Source organism: Triturus cristatus, chromosome 8 (genome assembly GCF_964204655.1).
Source record: "Triturus cristatus chromosome 8, aTriCri1.1, whole genome shotgun sequence".
NCBI lineage: Eukaryota > Metazoa > Chordata > Amphibia > Caudata > Salamandridae > Triturus > Triturus cristatus.
In genome coordinates this window covers 1,495,979,723-1,496,000,432 of record NC_140591.1, presented here as the reverse complement: position 1 = coordinate 1,496,000,432, position 20,710 = coordinate 1,495,979,723, and the positions used below count along the sequence as shown (strand labels likewise).

Below are 20,710 nucleotides of genomic sequence, written 5' to 3'. Positions count from 1 at the left end.
CGTGTGGGAGGCTAAAGTACTCGCGAGGGCCCGGAGATTAGGCCTGGGCGAAATTTCCGTTCCGCTTGCGGAAATTGCGATAATTTGGCATTTTCGCGTTCCGCGGTAAGCGCGATAATGTCAAAATTATCGCTTACCGCAGCTTGGCGATAATTTGTTTCTTGCTCGCGCTGTAAAATAATACATTCTTGCGCGCGCGCGATCGCCTTACCTGAATCCATGCGTTCGCTGACAAGTTTTCCCGATCCGGTCGCGTTCTCCACAAGATGTTGGATTGTTGGTAGCCATTTGCGCTGTCTCGCGACAGTTCGCGCTCGCAGCAATGTTATTAGTTGCACGATCACGTCTTTCTTCTCGCGATCATGCACTGCGAGAAGAGTGAAAACAAGATGGCTGCGCCCGCGAGCAACCTCATGGGTAAGTTGGCGACCCGCGATCACGCAAAAAATACCGCGAACATGCGGGAAAAAACTTCCGCATCCTCGCGATATTTTTTGCGTGTTGGCGATAATTTTGAACATTATCGCGATAATTTGCGATAGTTAATATCGCAAATTCCGCCCACCCCTACCGGAGATGCCACAACTTTCCCACACAAAAATGTGTGAAAAAAGTGATTTTTTCAGCTAAATTTGAGGTTTGCAGGGGATTCTGGGTAAGAAAACGTTGGGGGATCCACGCAAGCCATACCTTCCTGGAATCCCCCGGGTGTCTAGTTTTCAGAAATGTGTTTGGATGGTAGGAAATTTGTGTCAGCCTAGTGATGCCACAAATTCACTCACAAAAATGTGTAGAAAAAAAGTTTTTTCCAACTGATTTTGAGCTTTTCAGGGCATGTTGGGTAAATAAACAGTGAGAGCCATGCAAATCATACACCCTTGTACTTGACCCTTTGTCTACTACTTAAAAATGTGAAGGGTTGCCTAGGTGACGGCTGAGCTATGGCACAAAGTTCAATTCTACTCAAATTGAGAAAAAAAAATCTTACAGAAGACTATTACACTGCCACAAATATAAAGCTAACACTAATTTGATGAAGCTAATCCACCACTTACACTGGTTGGCTTTAGTGCCTCCAGAAACGCTGGCTTCAAAGCACAAATACTTATCAAAGTATATAAATATTGAAGCCAAGCCTTCTGAAGGTGAGCCATAAAGCCACTTCACGGCACGAACCGCTTGATGGTCCATTCACACGCCATTCACAAACCACACACAAGACTTCCATACCACCAGCCATGGGCCCAAACAACCAAATCACATTTACTCACACAAACATACTGCTGCCATGCAAGGGCCCATCACATTCATATGCCACAAGACATAATGAGTTTGACTACATTTTACCACCTGTCAAGTCTCCCCCTCCTTCTTCATGAACGTTACCGAACGCATGCCGAGTGAGCCTTTACTAATGGCTTCCATGACAGCCACATGAGGCTCAGGAAGACATGTCTTTTATGCGCTTTTAGCGCACTCACTATGCTAAATCCAGTTTGTGAATGCAAGTTGGGGGGTGTCCGAGTATCCTTGTAGGCAATATCTCAAACTGAGAGAGCATATCTACCTTTGAAACTAAGGCAAACATGCTGGAACTTTTCAAAAGATAACATCATAAATTATGAAGAACAGATGAATGTGAATCACGGGTAGTCCGTGACAACATAGCATATGTCCAATCCACCGTTATGTGCAGTGACTGTGATGCACTCATCATACAGCAAACTGACCATCCACTAAGTTCTGACGGAGAATAAACATGGCAAGCAGCATTGACCCATAAGCAATATGGTAAATTCAGTCCGAGTGTGGCAGCAAGGGATTTGAATCCATGGGTGAAGATGAAGTTATGACATGTATCTATACTACCTTTACTATCTGCCTTCTACCTTTGCAATAATCCTCGGAAAGCGCACCTACCATAAGCTGTTCTAACCCGTTTACGTGTCTGTTCTCATCAGAGTCCTAACTAATCCTGTTTAATTGTCAAGAGACCCTATACTAATGCCTTCCATCTCTGGCTACTACAAGCATGAGAAAACATTACTGTCACATGATATCAATGCTCTCACTGTGCTAAATCCAACTCCTTCCAGTTTGTGAATGCAAATTGGGGGGTGCTCGAGAATTCTGCAAAGCCGTTCCTCGAGCTGAACAAGCATATCTACCTTTGAAACTAAGGCAAACATGCTGGTAATTTTCAAAAGCTTTCTAAGCGAACACCATAAACTATGAAGAATAGTTGAATGTGAAACACGGGTACTCCGTGACAACATGGCGTATGTTCTGTCCACCAGTATGTGCAGTGTAGGGAGTATAATGTACTTGTCAATTGGCGAACAGAACAACTGCCAAGTTCTCAAAGCAAATAAAGTTGTTCAGAAGTCCATGATTTCATGAAGTAGAGGAAGAAATATTCTGCAGCTGCTTGCGTAGTGAAGGAGTGGCCCACAGACAGTAGGTCTCCATTCACACCATTTGAAAGGTTTACCTATTGGCAGCTCCACCTCAGTCAATTTCCAAATATTTTGCTTTAGTGTGATACAACATAAAGCAAGTAGGAAAACAGAAAGCAGGCTTACTTGGGCACTGGGGACAGTAAACACGAGTCTCCTGCCTCTTTCCCTGCATCGAGCACATTTTACATCAACGACATGGTCGCTCCTTTTTGGGTGTTGCAGGAATTTTATCAGCAAAGTGTCGCTCCTGCAGCCTTGCCACGTCCTCCAGAGCACATGAAGTGGAGGCTGCTGCTTCTGTAGCAGTGAGACTTTCAATCACAGACAACTGAAAGTCAAGGAAAGACATTAATCTTCCTGTGGTGGTCTCACGATAAACAACATACGCATTGTGTGTTGGCATCTGGATAAGGTGCATAAATAATTTCTTATGCCAAGTGCAAATTTTACAACTCGCATTGTATGGCTGAAGAATCTGGTCGTTCTTGTCCACTCCGCCCATGTACTTGTTGTAATCAAGTATACAGGTGGGCTTGCGGACTTCGGCATGCTGACCACAAACCGTGACAGGGGAAGTGCTCTCAGCATGAATTGTAGTGAGCACTTACACATCACCCCTATCTGAGAACTTGACTGTGAGCAGTTTGTTGGAACGCAACGCAGTGCTCTGCGATTTCTGGAACTTCTTGCAAACAAGCTCCTGCGGGAATCCTTTGCGGCAACAACAAATTGTACCACAAGCCATGGTGCCAGCTTTGTAGAGCTCACCAAACAGCTCTACTCCTGTATAGAAATTGTCCACATAAAGGTTATAACATTTGTGAAGAAGTGGCTGGACAAGATCCCATACGAACTTTCCTGTGTGGGTTGGTCTAACCTGTTACAGGTGTCCTGCTGCACAGAATGTGCTGGCAAAGGGACAGCACAACTGACATCGTCTCCTTCAGAATCACTGGAAGGTGAGTCGTCAGATTGAACTGCGCCGACTGAAAAATCATCCCAGATTCAGCTCCATAGTCCTCTCCCTCAGATGCTGTCTCAGTATCTGCTGTCTCAGACTCTGATCCTACCTCAGAGCTGGACTCTAGAACCGGACTTAGGGCCTGGGCAGCATTCATCCAATGATATGCTATCTCTGCAAGTGTCTAAAACAATCCTTTTAAAACACTTACCTATGTAGAAGGCAGATAGGTTGTTGGTTTTAAAGTGTAGGTGGTTGTATGTGTGAGTGAAGTGTTTAACAGTCAATAATGACGAAGTCACCTTACCTTTTTGATGTGAAATTCGCGCACTCTCCAAAAAGACTAAGAAAAAGAGAAAAAAGACACAGTATTACTTTACCTTGCCACATTCCCATCATCGCAGCCTTTTAGCGCTGGTGGAAGCCAGTGCGACCATCATTTTGGTGCCAAGATACCCACGGGTGAACGTGTGCTTTAACAATTGCACACTATGACCTCCTTTGATTCCCTCACTACCATCCTTGCAAACGTGCCCCTCATCTCTCCATAGCCCCTCTCTCACATACATTTTATCTGTTTCAAAGTGTTTCTACTGTGTGGCTTTACTAATCCACTTAGCTATCCACATAATACAGATCTGTTCTTTCCAGCATGCCCTTTATGGCGTCAAAACTGCCACTAGACATAGGTCAGATATCTCTATCTAGCAGGACATTTTTTTGGAATCTGCAGCAGTACCACACTTTACTGCCCTTCATGTAACTTCAACGAGACTTATTATAGTTCTCTCACAGTCTCATATTTTCAGCACTGAGAAATCTCTCTGTAAGAAATATATATATAGGTCAGTGCCTGCTTCGAATGTGAGAAATCAGGATTGGAACGGATATATATATATATATATATATATATATATATATATATATATATATATATATATATATACATATATATATATATATATCAAACAATTAATTCCCAATATCGGCGCGCTCAATACCTGGTGCAGGCAGTAACGGATAGAATCCTTACCCGATATTTAAATTCAGAAACACAAAGGATGCCGCACTCCAGAGACAGGTTTCAGAGTTGCTTTATTTTCACCACCACTACCACCAGTCATGGTGAAAATAAAGCAACTCTGAAACCAATCTCTGGAGTGCAGCAGCCTTTGTGTTTCTGAATTTAAATATCGGGTAAGGATTCTATCCGTTACTGCCTGCACCAGGTATATATATATATAAAGTTGAGAGTTAAATGATGATTTATCCAAGCATCAAGTGTCCAAATGATGCTTTTCGGCCGCCAGACATGCAGCCTTGATCGCATATATATATATATTTCTAAAAACACAGTTGTAGCTCCCCCTAATTAGTCACAAAGAGTTCTACAAAAGCATATGTCAAATGTGTATTTGTCCTGACGAAATGTATTAAAGTCCTTCAGTCCACAGGCGAGTAGATCTTATTCAGATCATATGTGAGTTTTCAAGGACCATCCACGAATCACATCGATTGAAAAAATGTATTTATGTACGACAAATTCCCAGCAGTTATTTGAAGCCAACACGTGTTTCGTCTGTACATATCAGTATTCAGACTTTTTCAAGGCAGAATGGATGCAATGTAAGCCGGGGTTCCATGACGCAACGGGTCCTCCTTGTTAGAAGTGTCCAAATATATAATGTTGAAAACATGAACAGATGTGTAGTTCTAGTAGTATACCTCCTTGAATAGCTGGCATGTCCACCGCTAAACCGGTGATGTAGTCCTAATAGTGCTGTTAATTGTTGTAACTGATGCACTAAAGATTTTGGCCAGTAATGCCCCCCGTAGTGTTGTGAACAAAGTTCCTCTGACGTTAGAGCAAAATAGACTGCTGCTGTCGATTGGAGCCAAACCTTGATAAGTCGGTCCCCTCTCGTGCCAGGGTAGTTGAAAGACACACCGGACCGGAGCAACAGTCACGCTTATACTTGTATACTTGTTACTAATTATGCTGTTGTTTTTTCCTTGATGTGCGTTTTTTTTTTCCTTCAGGGATTGCTACTAGCAATGGATTATCTGTGAATTCATATATTTATATACATATATATATATATATATATATATATATATATATATATTACCTACTGGCGGTCGCCACGAGGTAGTTAAAGTTAGGACCTATTTTCCTTAGGAAATCCGCAACATTCTATTCCCAATAAGTCTGGTGCCGGTTGAGGATCCTCGCGAAATTTTCCAAACTTTTGCCCAGCTCCGCTCCGCTCCTATCCTGAAAGTTTTGCGGTGATCCGTCAAGCGGGGGCTGAGAAAAAAGGGGGGTCCCAAAACATATAAAGGGGGCAGAGTGGAAATACTCTGACCCTCTAGAGGTGCTAAGGGGGTCCCAGAAGGACCCCCTGGGGCCCCCTTTTAAAAAAAAAAAAAATACGGCGAAATGCGCGCACGATGCGCGCATCCTATCGCGTTGGATGCACGGATTCTCTCGCGGTGGGTGCGTGGATACACGGCAACGTTTTTTGAAAAACGACAATAAATTATTGTTTGTATGACATATTCTACACTGAAAGGTAGGGTGTATATTTCTGTTTTTTAAAGGTATGATTGTTATTGGTTAACAAAAACAGATTGTAAGGAACATTATATATGATAAGCTGATATGTTGAAAAGTCAAGCACACTTCCTGTGTAGGAACATTGTGTGCTGAACTTGTGTCCTGTGAGCTCAGTGCAGTGTTCCATGACCTGCTTCTATGGTAATAGGCAGAAGGCAGATTGGGGGAAGGGTTGAAATGTATTTCAGTTGGAAAGGGTTGAAATGTTTAACCAATAGAAATGTGTTTGCTTGTGAGTTTATGTGTGAAGGATTGTGATTTGATGTTTACATGTCTATGTGTGGAAAATGAAAGGGAAACTTTTCCATTCTTTGCTTTTGCTGAGAGGTGCACAGTGCAGAGATTCTGTAAAAGAAAATATGGTGAGTGATTAATATACCTTTAAATCTACAAAAAAACTTGAAAGATGAGTTTTTTTAATTGTGAGGGGATGTATGTAGACTATTTTGATTTTAATCAGACTAATGTATTTCTCCTGCTAAAGTGTAGGGAGTACTTTTTTTCTTTACAATCTTATTGACAGTGTGTGTGCATGTGGAAACCATGCTGTGATAAGCATTTGTGTTTTTCTTGTGTTGGTAGAAAGATAACTGTGCTGTTTTTATATTTTGGTAGAATTAGAAACCAGTCATTGTTTATGAATTTGTGAAATGAGTTATGTTATGTTTCTATACTAAAATGTGGTACTACTGCTAGATGAAGAAATGTGTTTTGGTATAGTGCAAGGGATAGTGTTGTTTGTCTAGAATCACACAGTGAGTATGTGTGCATTTGGGAACCACTGTGAGAGAAGCATTTGGTAATATCGTGTATTTGCTGACAGATAAATGTTTTAATTAGGCCTGGGCCAAAATTACGTTCCGGTCGTGGAAATTACGATAATTTGGCATTTTCGCGTTCCGCGGAAAGCGCGAAAATGTCAAAATTTCCCCATTCCGCAGCTTAGCGATAATTTGTTTCCTGCTCGCGCTGTAAAGAAATTAATTCTTGCGTGCGCACGATCGCCTTACCTGAATCCCCGCATTCGCTGACAAGTTTTCCCGACCCGGTCGCGTTCTCCACGAAATATTGGATTGTTGGTAGCCATTTTGCGCTGTCTCGCAACAGTTTGCGCTCGCATTGTCGCGCGATGACGTCATTTGTTGCATGAACACGTCATTCTTCTCGCGATCATGCACCGCGCGAGTATGAGAAGATTGAGATCTCGAACACGTCATTCTACATCGCGAGCGAGAGGGTGAGGACGCGGGCACGTCTAATCGAACGCGAACAGGAGAAAGAGACCCCGAACACGTCATATCCAACGCGACAGGGACGAAGAGAACGCGATCATGTCATTTTCGACATGCTGGCAGAAGTAATGTGAAGCTCGAGAACTCGAACATGTAAAATTTTCAATTTGGAGAGGAATATCAGCTCTAGCAGCATGAAACCTTCTGCAAATGCTGATTTTGGATGAAAACAACTCCTCACATTGACATTTGGCTGTCCTTTTTTGTGCAAGGAGTCCTTTTTTAAAAAGGTGGGGAGAGGGAGGAAGTGACACAGAATCTCCAACTTCCTGTTCCTGTCCAGCAGGCTCCTCCCAGTGCTTTGTCCATCTCCTGCTCATTCTGCCTTTGGATTTGGAGCTGGAAAGGTCACTCTTTTTGTCTGCTGCGTCATTGCAATTGAATTTGAGGATTTTTGGAATAGGATATTTTACAAGTAAGTGGTTGTTGTGTCTGTTTAATTGTGGGCATTGCAGTTGTTGTAACTACAATTTATTTTTGATAACTATCATCATTCCTTTTTTTTTAAATGTTGTGGGTAGTAGTAGTAGACCCGAGCTAGCCATGGGCATGGCCTCATGGGTGTGTGCATGATGAAGCAACTGTTCCTTTTGGTGTTTTTGGAATGTATTTCATTTTCAAGCATCATTTAGGGCATGGATGGCATTGTCTGCCAACAGGCCTGCTTTCATCCACTAGGATCAGAGCAGGTAGCCACAGCTTTATTAATCAAGTGTTTTCTGTGTGGTCTGTTGAATTTAGACTTCATTTAGGGCATGGATGGCATTGGATTGAGTTGGGGAAGTGTGCTTTTTGGGGGTGGCCTTTCTGATGTTGTTGGGCCTGGCCATGTGGCTGGTGGCCATTTTGAAGCCTAGGCCTGCAAGCTTGCCAGGCCTTGTCTGCCAACAGACCCGCTTTCATCCACTAGGATCAGAGCAGGTAGCCACAGCTTTATTAATCTAGTGTTTTCTGTGTGGTCTGTTGAATTTAGACTTCATTTAGGGCATGGATGGCATTGGATTGAGTTGGGGAAGTGTGCTTTTTGGGGGTGGCCTTTCTGATGTTGTTGGGCCTGGCCATGTGGCTGGTGGCCATTTTGAAGCCTAGGCCTGCAAGTTTGCCTGGCCGTGTCCACCAACAGGCCTGCTTTCATCCACTAGGATCAGAGCAGGTAGCCACAGCTTTATTAATCTAGTGTTTTCTGTGTGGTCTGTTGAATTTAGAATTCATTTAGGGCATGGATGGCATTGGATTGAGTTGGGGAAGTGTGCTTTTTGGGGGTGGCCTTTCTGATGTTGTTGGGCCTGGCCATGTGGCTGGTGGTCATTTTGAAACCTAGGCCTGCAAGCTTGCCTGGCCTTGTCTGCCAACAGGCCTGCTTTCATCTTCTAGGATCAGAGCAGGTAGCCACAGCGTTATTATTCTAGTGTTTTCTGTGTGGTCTGTTGAATTTAGACTTCATTTAGGGCATGGATGGCATTGGATTGAGTTGGGGAAGTGTGCTTTTTGGGGGTGGCCTTTCTGATGTTGTTGGGCCTGGCCATGTGGCTGGTGGCCATTTTGAAGCCTAGGCCTGCAAGCTTGCCTGGCCTTGTCTGCCAACAGGCCTGCTTTCATCCACTAGGATCAGAGCAGGTAGCCACAGCTTTATTAATCTAGTGTTTTCTGTGTGGTTTGTTGAATTTAGACTTAATTTAGGGCATGGATGGCATTGGATTGAGTTGGGGAAGTGTGCTTTTTGGGGGTGGCCTTTCTGATGTTGTTGGGCCTGGCCATGTGGCTGGTGGCCATTTTGAAGCCTAGGCCTGCAAGCTTGCCTGGCCTTGTCCGTCAACAGGCCTACTTTCATCCACTAGGATCAGAGCAGGTAGCCACAGCTTTATTAATCTAGTGTTTTCTCTGTGGTCTGTTGAATTTAGACTTCATTTAGGGCATGGATGGCATTGGATTGAGTTGGGGAAGTGTGCTTTTTGGGGGTGGCCTTTCTGATGTTGGTTGTCTTAAAGACATGCTTTTGTTGTATGTGTCTGGTCACTGGTGTGTTGTTGATGTGCAATGCATGCACCCTGCAGACCTTTTTGGGGCCTGTGAATGTTCGTATTTATATTTTGTTGCATTAAAAAGGCAGAGCAGTGAGCTTTAGCATGCATCCTTTACCTGGCTTTTATAGGCCTTTTGTCAGCTCCTGGTGTTCTCCAGGCCCCCGGCTTGTTTGTGATTTGTGAGTGCCCATGTGGGTGGTGGCCTTTTTTTGTGTTTGGACTGGGAGTTATTAGTGTCCTGCTTTTGCCATAGGCCTGCATGGTTTTCCTATTGGCTATTTGGCTTACTGCTTCCATCCATCCACCCCCTTTGCCAGCAGCAGCTCAATGGATGCTGAGATGCTCAAATAATTTAATGGCAAATAGGGTCCACCCCACTTCCATTACATTTGTATTTTGGTGGTTATTAATAACTTTCCTATCCTTACTGAGAGTGTAGTGTGTGGCTGTACACAGTAGCATAACATAGCCCTAGTTAAAAAAAAAAAGTCATAAATGGCTAGACTATCTTTTGTTTGCACTAGTACAGTACTAAGTAACTGAACCACAACAACAAATGCAACATTTCACTGATGTTCTTCTCCTGGCTTATTTGCTTTTAGGTGCACAAAAGACAGAGTAGGAGGTGTCATCAGCATCACCCAGCTACCCGTTGTACTGCCAGCCAGACAGAAGTCCTGCTGCGCATCACGTCCACGTGTGACCAGAACTTGTTGTGCATCTGCATCCTGCCTGACATCTGAAGAAGATGGCCCCAAAGAAAGGTACCAGGCCCAGTACCAAGAAAGTTGCTGGTGAGAAGAAGGAACAGAAAATGGAAGTGCCATTAACCACGACTGGTGGTGTGCCGGCCAATGTTTTTTTTGGCACCCAAAAAGTTACGCCTGCAGCAGCGTTGTCCTGGAACCAAGCTGGGAGCAGCACAGCAGTCCAACCACACCAACCTAGGCCCAAGGGCTTTAGTGTCGCAGAGGTAGCCAGTCTACTAACGAGCAGCGATGCTGAAGAAATGTCATTACCGCAAAGTAGTACACAATCAAGTTCAACGCAGGCGCAAACTCAGCAGATCAGTGTGCAGCCGCAACAAGAACAGCAGCAGCCACCGCAACAAGAACAGCAGCAGCCGCCGCAACAAGAACAGCAGCAGCCGCCGCAACAAGAACAGCAGCGGCCGCCGCAGCCCACCATAGTAGTTGTTGCTCCTGACGTAGGGGAATTTCAGGAAATCGAGCTTCCTGCAGACAAAGTGGGACAAAGTGAAACCACTGTTTCAGAAGATCTATTGTCTTCCAGACCACCAGCAAGGAAAAGGAGGCTTAGTCCATCATCTTCTTCTTCAACCAGCTCAGTCTGAGAGTGATATACGCCACAAGACAATGCTTCTGAAAAGGAAGGTCCCAGAAAAACTTAGAGTTATGGAGGTAGATGTAGAAGAGGGGGGTGATGATGTTGATGAAGACGAGCCAGTCATCACGCACATTACTCCCACCCCAAAGGGATTGGAGACCAACATTCTCACCCTATCCAGAAAGGCTGCTACTGAGCGGGATGTAGCGCGGATATCACCAACACAGGTTACACCACCACTACCTACATCCAGCTCAACCATCTCAGTAGGTAGTGGTAGTAAAAGTCACAGTCTAGGTGCACAGGGTCCCATTTCAAGCACCCCCTCCAGTTCATCTGGTGTTGGAAGTGGCACATCCAGCAGTGCCAGAAAGTTCTCCTCTCCAGTTTGGGACTTCTTTTCTGTTAGCGCCAAGGAGGAGTACATTGCTATATGCTCAATTTGTCGGCAAGGTGTTCGGCGTGGTAAGCTTGGTACAAACTATGGTACCGGAGGACAAGCAAGTCATCTAAGAATACACCACACTATCGTGTGGGATGATCACCTACTTAAGTTAAAAGAAAGTAGAAAAACTCAACCCATTGAAGTTGGTCAGGATGAATCAGAGAGCGATATTATTGTGGTGGCAGGTGAAGAAGAGGGAGGCATTTCTAGCCCTGTCCCCAGTAGTGCAGTGGTAACGCCCACATCCTCCTCAGTAACATCAGAGTGGCACCGCAGTAAGAGCCATACTCAGAGTCAGGGTGAGACACCAAGGCGACTGAGTACCTCAATGAGACAATCTGTGTCGTTGAGCCTTAGTGGGTTAATGAAAACAGCACCACTAAGAAAAGTAAGCCAGCCTACCATTGAGAGCATGTTTAGGTTGGAGGGGCAGTTCCAACGCAACCACCCAACGGCACGATTGTACAATGCGAAGCTGGCTGAAAATGTTAGCGCTGGACCTTCTTCCTTTTTCATTTGTGGAAGGGGTGGGTTTCCTTGAATTTGTGTCTGCCATCTGCCCTTAATGGAAAGTTCCCAGCCGGTCCTATTTCGCAAGAATTTCGGCACTACATCATGATGTGCTGGAATTGGTTGGACAAGCTTTGCAGCAGAGTGCTGTGCACAATATCCACCTGACAACAGACATGTGGAGCAGTTGCCAAGCCACAGATTACATGTGCATCACTGCACACTGGATCTCTTTTGTGGGGGTTAGAGATAAACTATCTGCATGAGGTGTTGTTGACACAGCTGCGATTTTTGAAGGTACTCGGAAACATGCAACTGTAGCCATGTTCGCCATGGAGAAATCTCATACGGCTGAAAACATTTTACACGAGTTTCGCAACAAGGTTTTGGAATGGCTGCGGCCCAGGGGGCTTGGTATTGGTTTTGTTGCCACAGACAATGGCAGTAATGTACTTAAGGCCATGGAACTTGGTTCCTATTTCAGGGTTCCGTGTTTGGCGCACTGCATAAACATTATAGTTCAAGACTTTCTGAAAAAAGAACCCATAGTCAGCAATTTACTGGCCATCTGCCGAAGAATATGCACTCATTTCAGCCATTCTTTTAAAGCTCGGAAGCAGCTGAGGATCATCCAACGTGAACTTAGGATGCCAGTCAAGGCACTCATCCAGGAGGTGGCAACACGTTGGAACTCAACGTATTACATGCTTGATCGTCTGTACGAACAGCACAGGTCACTCATTGAATATGTCTGGTACAGAAGCAGGGATGCTAGTCTTAAAGGCATGAACCTTGAGAGGGATCAACAGACCCTAATTAAATGCCTGACTGAGATGCTGTCTCCTTTTGAGGTCTTCACACGTGAAGTCAGCAAGGAGGACTGTACAATGGGCCAAGCTATCCCATTATTGCAAATGCTAGACCATGAGCTGAATAATGTGTCTGAATCATACAAAGGTGTAGAGGACAGAAGGCAAGCCCATGACTTGGTGGAGAGCTTATCCCGGCGCTTAGCTGAAAATGTAAGAATACAAAATAAAATTTTGTCACAAGAAGATTACATTTGTGCCACAATTCTGGATCCACGTGCAAAATTAGGACTACCGAAGACATTCTTTGCTTTTTCCGACATTGATGTTGCCCGCTACAAATGTTGTATAGCTGAAGCAGCCAGTAAGTTGGAAAACGAACGGCTGCTAATTAAAAATTAAAAGCTCGCAAGATCAACCCACAACAAGTACTGAAGCAAGCCATGCAGGATCAAGTGCAACTTCGTCGACTGAGGGCAGTGCATTTGGCTCACAATCACAACACTCACCATCACTATCGACTACAGAAACAATAACTGGATCATTAGGCCGAGTGCAATCATTATCATTACAGGATTGGTATGTAAATGTAGGCCTTTGTAAGCACAGTGCTGATGCACAGAAAAAACAGCACGAAAGCTTACCAGGAGCAACCCTGAACATTGAGCGAATGGTCCAGGCCTATCTGGACGACCCAACAGAGGTGTACGTTGATCAAAACCCATTGCAGTATTGGTATAGGCAAAGGTCTGAATGGCCACAGCTCAGCAGGCTGGCGATAAGCTATCTGGCTTGCCCTGTCGCAAGTGTCTCTTCCGAACGTGTTTTCAGTGCTGCTGGTTCCATTGTAACATTGAGAAGGACCAGTCTATCTCCAAAAAACGTGGAGAGGTTAACAATGATCGAAATGAATCAGCACTTCATACCACCGAATTACACAATACATGAATCAACGGAGGAAGATGAGGACAGCTGCTCAGGTGACAGAAGTATTGTGTCAGATGATTACCTACTACTGGCTGAACCCCCAGAGTTTGAGGACGAGCTATACTTCCCTGACAATTAGGCTCGCACTTACTGTCTTCCTCCCTTTTTCCCCCTTTGTTTATGTGTCTTTCGTTCCGGTTGTAAACTTGTGAATCACAACAAATCCATTACCACCGTCTTCTACTCTTCTAATTTAATATACAAGTTTCAGGTGTCTGCTATTTGACAGTACAGTCCTCCGAATCCAGCTCCTCCGCTCCATCATACTGAATCTCCTGCTCAATTCCATTTCCCTCATGAATGATGATTGGATGATGGTAACAACAAATCCAAACTTTCCTAGTCCTTCCAAAAGAAGTGGAGCATGAATCAGATGACTACTATAGCTATCCTCCTTTCAGAGCCGAGAGAGACTGGCCGTTAACTGAAAATAAGATGGAACAGGTAATGATTGATGCCATGCATTGGACGCAGAGTCGCAGACTGAATGATTTAGATTTTGTTGTGTTTGTTGTGCATGAATTTATGTAATTGTGCACTGCCACTAATCAGCTTTCTACAGAACACACTAAACTTAACTCAAGGTGAATTCAATTTTCCCCTTCTTGCAAATAAGAAATTTGTACTTCTCCTGCAGCTTGGTGATACATTGCTTTTAATTCAATACAGGAAGGGCACTCACTCAATCTGCGCAATGAGTATGATTGACACAACAGACCCATCCATCATGATGATGGTGAAATAGACGGCCTGTTAACTTAAGATGAGAAGGAACAGGTAATGATGACAATTAATGGCATGCATTGGACACCTGACTATGAGCGATTGGTCTTTGTGTTTCCGTTGTTTGTTTGTTGTGCACAAAGTGATGTCAAAGTATACTAGTAATCTATCTTTCTGTACACAATAAAGAATGACTCAAGTCAGTAATATTTATATTTCTACTCTTGTTGTGTCATAAAAATGTTACTTATACTGCAGGCCGATCTTCACAGTCAGTCAGTAAAAGTATCGGAGATGATGAAGTCAGGAGGACGTTTCATGAGTGGCATAAAACGGAAAAGCATAAAGGTAAACACGCCAACAACAACAACAGCAGACACAAATGTCTGTGTAGAAGTGGAATAGAGTGTAGCAGTGGGATGACTGCAGTGCATTGATTTTACTAACTGAAACTGTAAAATGCAATGTTTGGAATGGATAATGTGCTTTGCGTTTGTCCAACTCTTTGAGAGAAAAAAAGGACTCTAAACTGTTAATGTAGGATGTGCTACTGCTAAACACTGTGGGCCTGCTCTCTCCTGTTACTGTTGAAGGTCAATGCTGTAAACAGACTAGAGTAGTAGAGATGATGCATACATGCCACCTCGGAAAGTGTTCTTGCACTACACCATCACTTGTGCATTTGTTTTAACTTTCTTTCTCAATATCCCCTTTGGTTTTCCATCTACAATTACAGGCCGGGCCTTGCCCTAAATTTTGTAAAACATTACAATGCATATTAATTACCTTACCAATAAATCACCTTTTTTTTCCAGCCGGGCAGTGGCGAGTGGCGAGGCGACACACCCAAGATTGATGGACGAGAGGAGCACGAGGAATGCCGAGATGCAAATCCAGTCCACATTTTTGACCAGGATAACACAGTAACAGTATCCACTTTTATCTTCTTTTAAATAATTTGATTAATATTTTGTATACAATCTTTACAACAGTGTGTTCTTGGAGTTGTTATTATCATCATTAGGTTTGCTCTGTGTTTACGATTCTTCCCTACCAATATTTAAAATTTCTATTTGCTATCTGTAAAAGTATTAAGGCCGGAACAGAACAAGAACTAGAAGTGTATGTAATCCGGGTCTCTCATCATCATGCATGCATTGCCTTTTTCTCCCTTAACATATGGATATGGTAGTCTTCAATGATTGTCGTTTGTTTGTCTATGTATGCATACTGTTTTTCTATGTCAAACCTTTCCCAAAAACCCCCTTTTCATCCATTCAACAAACCTTAACCCTCTTACCCCGGGCTGTGTGACTTATTGTCGAGGTGTAACTAAATTAAATGTACACCAATACTTAATCACACACTTGCTGGGGCGGATGTGGTGAAAGCAACACTACTTCAATTTCAAGGCAGAGCGATGATCTTCTTCTGCTTGCCCACCCATGAGTAGGATATTTCAGAGGTTATTTTATTTAACAAAGGGACACATACCTCAGCATGAATTGCCGGCATTGATTGGATTTGTTTGTTCTCACACCTCATATACAGCACTAACTGCTAGGCTGTAGGCCTAGTCAAGTGACTCGACACAACTATAGTTTGTAACTCTGTCTAGTAGGCTATCCCAAACCACCATTCTGTTTTTTTGTCAAATATTTGAGCATATTATTGTTGCTCGGTAAGTTCTGTACTGTACTTCATTCTACTACTCCTCTAACAGTCTCTCAAAGGCGATTGACTGTCTCCTTTTCTTTTTTTGCAAATGCTCCGCCCTGCCAGTGTCTACTACTACTACTATGCTACCACCACCACCACCCCAATCATGACATGTATGAAAAAGGAAACCATCTTCACCATGCAGCCAGTGCTGTGCCACAGTTGGACATAAACATCAAGCACCGGTAAGAGAGAAGTTTTGGGGGAGGCAGAATTAATAATGGACATGTTGTCAATGATTTCATTTTCACACACCAGTACAAAGAGGACAGACTGAAAGTACTAGAAGGACCAGTCAATGAGTGAGGTGTATCGCATCTATCTGTTTGTGTCTTATACAGTCAGCCAATTATTTAAATCAAACACAGGCTATGGGCGGCCATGCACCAGCAAGGAAACAGTGTTATGTAAAACAGTTACCCCACCTACAAAACATTAACAACATAGCATGTAACATAGAAAAATATATTTAATTTACCCTAACAAAAATAAACTAAACCCACAAAAGCTGACCCACCCCCCTCCCTAACCCCAACCAATGTCCATAGAAGTCCGTAACGCCCAAACAAGTTCCCGCCCACCCAGAATTAAAAAAGGGGCAGAACAGGATAACAGGGACTAAGTGGTGGGGCGGGACTCAAGGAGGACACGCATCTGGCGCATCTCGCCCTCTAAACGGGCGACGCGGTGTCTAAGGGCGCGGCAGTTGCAGCCACAGTGGGAGGGACACCGGAGATGGCACGGTGGTGGCGGGCAGCCGCCAGACGGTGGTGCCGTACCGCTGGAGGACGGTGGCTGGGGCCCGGGCCACTGGAGGAGGCTTCAACAATTGCAGCCACAGTCTCCTCCTCCTCCTCGGCTAAGACCACCAGCCGCCGGTATTCTTGCTGGATTGCCTCCAGCTTCCGGTGCCGTGCCTTGGCGGCCAACTCCTTCCGATTTTGTTTCGGAGTAGCTGTGTATCATAAAGAAAAAAACAAGACAATTGTAAAATATACTCTTAGAAAAACAGTAGGACAAGGTAATTATTTATACACATAGTGGCATGGTAGAGTAGCACTATAAAATAAAGCACAGTAGTACATAACATTTGAAATGTCGCCCGTCCTTCTTCCTTCCACCCGTCTTTCACTGTTTAGTTGAACAGTGCACCAGGTGCTCTTCTCCATAAAACATTCAAAGCGGAGTTGAAATCAGATAGATGAGGCCATTGGTTACTCAATACTCCCGCTCCTATGCCAATTAAAGGGAATTCTAGTCTTCTAGTTCACTCTTCAAACGTCCCCAACAACTCATACTTACTTACGACATCGGATAGCGGGCAGACTTTGTCCGCCCGCCATCCTCATGCTAAAAAGGGTGGGGTCCCGTGGGGACAATTAATTAGGATGATGCGCCCGGCACAGTGGCGGGCGCATCCTGTTTTTTTTTACATTCTGGTTGGCTTTGCTGAAAGCAATGCTAAAATGTTGTGCTGCTTTTCCAAGCACAACATGACGGGCCCCGCACGGAGCCTGTCACGTTTTGCTTTGAAAGGCGGGGGGGTACCATAGCATAGGTAGGTACCCTCCATGGGGGCACCCAAGCATACTCTGCAATGTCTGCATGCCTTTCCGTGGCGGACGGCAATGCCGCCACGCAAAGGCATTCCAAAATGCAGATTATATGGCTGGCGGTGTGTTCAGAGAGACACCACCGGCATATTGAACCCTTTTCCACCTGGTCGACATGTGGGGCGTCTGAATATTTTCTGCAGGGATGGCGGGAGGTTTGCCCCTGCGGTGTCGGCAGTGAATTCCAGCCGGCCCGGCGGGGGCAATACGCCCACCATCCTAATGGGGCCCTAAGTCACAACTGTACAGTATACATATACATACAGTACACCCTTGCAGTGAGTGTAGTTAAGGATTATGAATCTAACTTACCACCACCTGCCACTGGTGCTGCCACTCCCCCTACCGCTCCATCGTCGGTATCGGCAGCAACTGCCGCATCCTCGCCCTCCGCGTCACCTTGTTCGCTGGCCCCGGCAATGGTGGTCGGTAGTGCGCCTAGAAAACATTACACATTTATTAGGCGTCATATACACCTCCCCCCTATTTATCAGTAGCAAGATTGAAAAATGAGTTAATACTAACATACATCACTAGTACAAATCAGGTAGTAGTAGAGTAGACACTAATAGTTATATATGATCATTGTAGCCTTTGCTTAATTAGCCCTAGCCATGCTACCATTTTACCTTTGTGTCTTTTATTTTTGCACATGTGACGTTACCTTGCAGCTTCTTAAGACACCTTTGAGCCCACATGACCTGCCTCACACTGCTACTGTCTAGTCTACGCGCTGCGTACAAGCGGTCAACAAAGATTAACAAGCCACTTTTTTAGGAAGTACTGGTGTACTACTGTTACTGTTAGTCCATATTGCTTATCCATAAATGCTACACTTTTTGGCACGGCTGAGAAATGCTTGCAAGTTGCAATATACTAACGCACACCATTTCATTTTTCGCATTACAGACGCAAGATTCCCTTCTATGAACCAGAGCTTCTGAATGATGCAACAACTACCAGTACTAGGTTCTTCTAAGGTGAGGGGTCCCTTCACTCACATCTTCATTTATAAATTTATATAAACTAAATTCCTAGGGGATGGTGGTGCTGCCTTCCACCACTGTTCAGTTATCATGATTTAATTCCCAACTGTATAAGTGTAACAATGTATATTGTTTTAATGTTATTGATTTTCCGGTTGGTGCTGCATTTATAAGAACACAGTGTACAGACCTTCTCAAATTGAAATAAACATTTTGAACTTACATAGACTTGCTGGTATTTGGTGTGGACTAACTTACACGAGTGAGCAAACTAAAGTAAGGGTGTGCATGTGATTTGCTTCCACGACTGGGAGGTTGGGTGTGTTATGTTCTGGGTTGTCTACTTGTTGGGTATCTTGGGGGGAGGGTTCCGAGACCTAATAGTTATGACAAGACAGTACTATAGTCAAGCAGTGGAATAGTGGTGGGTGCGGAATTTCTGATTGAGGTGTGCAAGGAAGGTCCGACCTACCATCACCAACATCCTATTTTCTGGTGCAAATGTCTGTGTATGTGCAAGATCCCTACAACAGTAGTATGTCCTATAGGGTATCATATCAAAATAGTAATAAATCTGGTAGGGCTGTTGTTGCTGTTAATTTTCAAAGCCTCAAGATCAATAAGAGTAAAAGTAGTAGAAGACGACGACCCAACGGATTGGACTCAATGGCTTGAGCTACTGGTGAATATGAGTTTTATATTACAACCTTTCACAAAGAGTGGCACTGGCCAACTGGGCAAGACTAGCTACTACAGTACAGACAGACTGATAGTATGTAGTAGTAGTAGTACTCAGAGTCATCATAGCGGAGGCAGGGATAAGATTTTTGAAACCGTACAGATCGAAGGATAATTGGTGGTAAAAAAATAGCATTTGGAAACAAACAATAGTTCGGGAAAAATATGGGGCAGTAAAAGTTATGGAATAATAAATATTATTAAAAACAAGAAGACTTACTGGGGCCAGCAGAGGAGCCCTCAGTGGTGTCCTCCTGGTGGTGTTCTTCTGAGTGTCCCGCCGACTGCCCAGTCCCTGTCGGTCTGCCTCTGGGTGCTGATGAACAGGAAAGATATAAGAAAGAGACAAACATTGATGGATGGTGTCAAACAAATACAATATTTTTCAACAACGGTCAAAAAACACTTATGTAAACAACAATTGCAATTGTAAATTGACCGATCTCATCTGGTCAACAAGTAATATCGGGGGATTCGCAGTTCGACTACTTAAGTTACTATTTATCAACAGTAATCCAGTCTTCCATTCTGATTCCAGAATACTAAGTTACAACTAAGCCTAAGTACAACGTACCACCCAACCTAGCCCACCTATTCCAGGCATGCCAATTGTACATTAAGTATGCATTTCCACTGTATTCCTCAACAATGCATATGGTCAAATCATGGAGGACACATGAACATGACTACATTTTTTGTATACACCAAATTTGGGTTTGATTGATTGATGCTGATCTGCTAGTGCCAAGTAACTGCTAAGCCTACCACCACTCATTGAACAAACTAGAAAAGGTTCTAATAAAGACTGCCGTACTAGCACCACGTCACGTAACTGAGTGAGGGGGCATCATGCATACCACTAACAAATTAGAAGCTCATACAAAGTACCTAAACCTAAGTATCAATCCGCCCCTATCTATTAGTGACAGGACAAAGTAAGGAGTGGACTAGAGTCACTGTAGCATTACGTAACTTAATTTCTCTAAAATAAACTCGTAAAGAATCACGCTAAGCAAGCGCAAACGCAAAGCTGCAAACAAGTAAGATTAGTAGTAGCGCAGAAGAGCACCTGTGTCAAAAAAAATCACAGACTTTTAAACGTAATTAACCTGGAATGTAAGCAGCAACATTCTAGCTGGTTGGAAGAAAAAAAAGATATTCGCAATATATAACACAGAGCAGAAGAACAGACACAAAGTACTAATAATTAAATAGCTACTCACCAAGCCCCGGGACCTCCACTCCCAGCAGGTCCAGCAGGTCCTGCTCACGGTCCAAGATGTCGGACCACCGGTGCGTCAGCTGCGCCTGGGTGCGCCGGACACCAGAGAAGCGTGACACTGCCCGGCGCACCTTCCCCCACCGCTGCCGATGCTCCCGGAGGCCGTACCCGGACCCAGGCCTGCCACCTGCTGCCAGGGTTGAGGGGAGGTGGCGCTGCACAAAGAAAATGAGTGCAGCCAACTCCACCTCCCCAAAT

The 20,710-nt window shown here is 44.1% G+C and overlaps 1 long non-coding RNA gene across 1 annotated transcript in view; it reads right to left on the bottom strand.

The window, feature by feature from the left end:
• Positions 1-3,727: 3,727 nt before the first annotated feature.
• LOC146806007 (uncharacterized) overlaps positions 3,728-20,710 on the bottom strand; it is a 176,119-nt gene continuing 159,136 nt past the window's right edge. Inside the window, exon 3 of the long non-coding RNA XR_014967536.1 lies at positions 3,728-3,763. This is a non-coding gene — a long non-coding RNA (uncharacterized LOC146806007). The remainder of the gene's footprint in view (positions 3,764-20,710) is intronic.